The sequence below is a fragment of the Sceloporus undulatus genome, chromosome 1 (genome assembly GCF_019175285.1).
Source record: "Sceloporus undulatus isolate JIND9_A2432 ecotype Alabama chromosome 1, SceUnd_v1.1, whole genome shotgun sequence".
Lineage (NCBI taxonomy): Eukaryota > Metazoa > Chordata > Lepidosauria > Squamata > Phrynosomatidae > Sceloporus > Sceloporus undulatus.
The window spans coordinates 341,364,705-341,368,034 of record NC_056522.1 but is presented as its reverse complement, the minus strand read 5'-3'; positions in this window follow the sequence as shown (position 1 = coordinate 341,368,034).

The window sequence follows — 3,330 nt, the reverse complement described above, 5'->3', positions numbered from 1 at the left end:
GTGTGGGGGCTTCTGCTCTTTATACAGCCTTCTGTCTTTCCAAGCATTATTATCTTTTCTAATGAATCATAGGAGTTTATCACAAGGGAGCAAACTACAAAAATTCTGTGCGGAAATGGAATTTAAAAACCAGGAAAAAAAACACAATCAGGGAATTTGCTCTGAGTTTTAGACTAAATTTTAAAACAGGTATCCCATATGCCCCCAAGAGAGCTAGCAAGGTGTAATGGTTTCATTGTTGGACTATTACTCTTTGATTCCCCAATCTGCCATGGAAACCCACTGGGTCACATACTCTCAGCCTCCTCAGAAAACCCCATAATAGGTTCACTTTAGGGACACCATAAGTCGGAACTGATTTGAAGGTACACAACAATAACAATGTGCCCTCAAACAGGTTCAGCACCGTGGATAGTTCTTGCAAAGTTCACACTTGCCATTAGACTTGATTCCTCTCCTGCTTGGGCAGATGGTCCTGATGGAGAAAACAGAGAGAAGGAAAGGGGTTGTAGGTTTTTTAAAAATGTGATTTTCCAAGCTAATTCAAAAAGAGATATCTGTGATATTAAATTGCATGGAATCCACATGCTAGCAGTAGTAGTAGTAGTAGTAGTGATGGTGGTTATGAGTTTTTAATTTAACTCTGACTTATGGCAATTCTATAATAAGGTTTTCTTGGAATCTTTATTTAGAGGAGGTTTGCTGTTATGACTATTTAAAAAAAATATTCAAAATTGTATGCAAAGTAAAAACACACTATAAGCTGTACAGTTGCATATTATAATGTTATAGTGTTATAGCCAAAAGGGAGAAAAAAGAAGAAAGAAAAGAGAAAAACAATCATTCACATCTTGGAACTTAACACACAGTGAGCAGAAATGGATTTTTCATGCCCTCTTGACTGGTCCTTCAGCACTGGAAGGATAACTCTTCCACAACTGCAATTCAGTGGGAAAAGATTTGACAATGCTTGCAGCATTCAAACAGTGATATATAAATACAACTACAAATATCCTTTTATTCAGATATTTGGTCTGCTGTCATTGATATTTATGAATAATTGTCATTGCCATTAGACCGTTTTGGGGAGGGAGAATTAGGCATGTTTTGGGGAGGGAGAATTCTTCCAGGAACTGCATCTACAAGTTTACAGGCAGGGGAAATTTGCTCAGGTGATATTAGACTTGGACGAGTTCTTTCTGGAAAAATATATTGCCTGGAAGGGATGGACCACTGTACAAGTTTGAACTCACTGTAAAATACAACGCAGCTGACAGTGGGATCCCAGGAAAATCAAAACACTTTGTCATCTGGCACCATCTGCTGGCTTCAATGTGAAATTCCCACAGTGCTGTTAAGAGGGTGGAATTTGCAGGCCTAGCATTTTCCTCAATTTGTTTATGGATAAAGAGACCATTTTCTTTGGAGGGATACTGGTGATAGAACCACGAAGGACCCCAGAACTGGCAGAATTATTTAGAGATTGTTTAGGTCAGAACCGGAGAAAAAAAATTGATGACAGCTCCCCAAATGCCCCAGTCAGGTAGCAACCCTACTGGCTAGGGGATTCTGAGAGTTGTAATTCAAAAAGTAACTTTCCCAGGATTTGTTTTTGCTAGTCTATGTATTTTGTGTGGTGGTGCTGTAGAAAAAGACACTGTCTTACTGGCAAAGAGCATAGCCTGTACATGTGAAGTCTGAAGTTCAGTCAGTGGCATCATTAGGGGGGTGCGGGGAACATGGCTTGCACTGGGTGATACTCCAAAAAGGAGTGATATCCGATTGAGCCCTTCTCCTGCTGCATTTCTCCCAGCTTTGCAGCAGTGGTGAAATCTACACAACAAGGAGACCTCTGCTGCCTCAGTGAAGGAGAGGGCCGAGTTTACCCTTTGGCCGCTGCCCCTGCCATTGGGAGATACCAGGGTTGGGACACCACCAGGTTCAGTCCCTGGTGTGTCACAAGGAAGGCTTTTGTGACCCATGTGATAGAACCAAAAAAGGCTTCTGCTTGAGACCTTGAAGAGTCACTGCTACTCTTAACAGATACATTGGAGGATATTCTTGCCACTAGTTCTGCAAGGCATTCAGACCATTTTCTCTTTTTTCCCCTTCCAACATATTACTAAATGCAGAGCCTTGGTGGCTGCTCCCAAATTGTGGAATTTCATTTCAAAGGATGCTTAATTGTCCCCTTGTCTTTCTGTCAGCCGGCAAAGATCTTTTTATTACAAGCAGGCCTTGGGCTCTAAACTTATTGTGGCAGAATTAGTTTTTAATAGGGTGTGCTTTCATGTTTTTGCAATGATCACAATCATAAATGTGAGTACCAAACAGTTACAAGGTCATAAACCTAGCTTATGACATTGTAATTGCCTAACAGGGTGCCACCCACGGTGTTTGTTGTAGCCTTTTAAGCTGTTTTAACTTGTTGTCATGTTTAAAATGTTTACATCCTGTTTAAGCAATTTTAGTTTTTTAAAACTGCAACTGCTTTGAGTTGTTTGTTGTTTTATTTGTACATCACCCTGAAAGCCCATGATAAAGGGCAGGATAGAAATATCAATGCTCTCAGTCACAGAGAAAGTCAGTGGCAAACCCCATGTGAAGAAACTTTCCAAGAAAGTCTCATGACTTATGGGTCACCATAAGTTGAAAACGACTTGAAGGCACACAACAACAACAACAACAACAACAACAACAGTAATAGCTATAGTAGTTTCATTTATATACCATTTCATACTGCACTGAGCAGCCTCTAAGTGGTTTACAACTGTAAGCTAATTGCCCCCATCAATCTGGGTAATCATTTTGGTGACCTTGGAAGAATGCTAAGCTGAGTTGACCCTGAGCCCCTGGCTGGGATTGAACTCACAACCATATGGTTTCTAAAGAGATTTTGTAGCACCTTTGAGACTGACTGAAAGAAAGAAGTTCTGAGGAAGTAGACTGAATTCTACGAAAGCTCATGCTGCCAACTTCTTTCTTTCAGTTAGTCTCAAAAGTGCTACAAGATCTCTCTACATACTGATTCTACAGACTATCATGGCTATAACTTTGAACCTTGTGGTTTGTGAGTGAGTGGCTGTAGTACTAGCTGTTGTGAAATCCTGGGGGTAGAAAATGCAGACTCATTGAGAATGCACCCTCATTTCTTCTCCCCCCCAGCCGAGCTGAGATAACACTTTTCTATGGTCTATCTGAATTACCTCCCCATCTCTTCCCCACTAACAACAGCAGCAGGCCCCTCTCCTGGGAGGATGTGGAACTGTGTGCATGGAGCTACAGGTAGGGTTGCCATAACCCGGCGGCCCCCGTGCCATTCACGGTTTC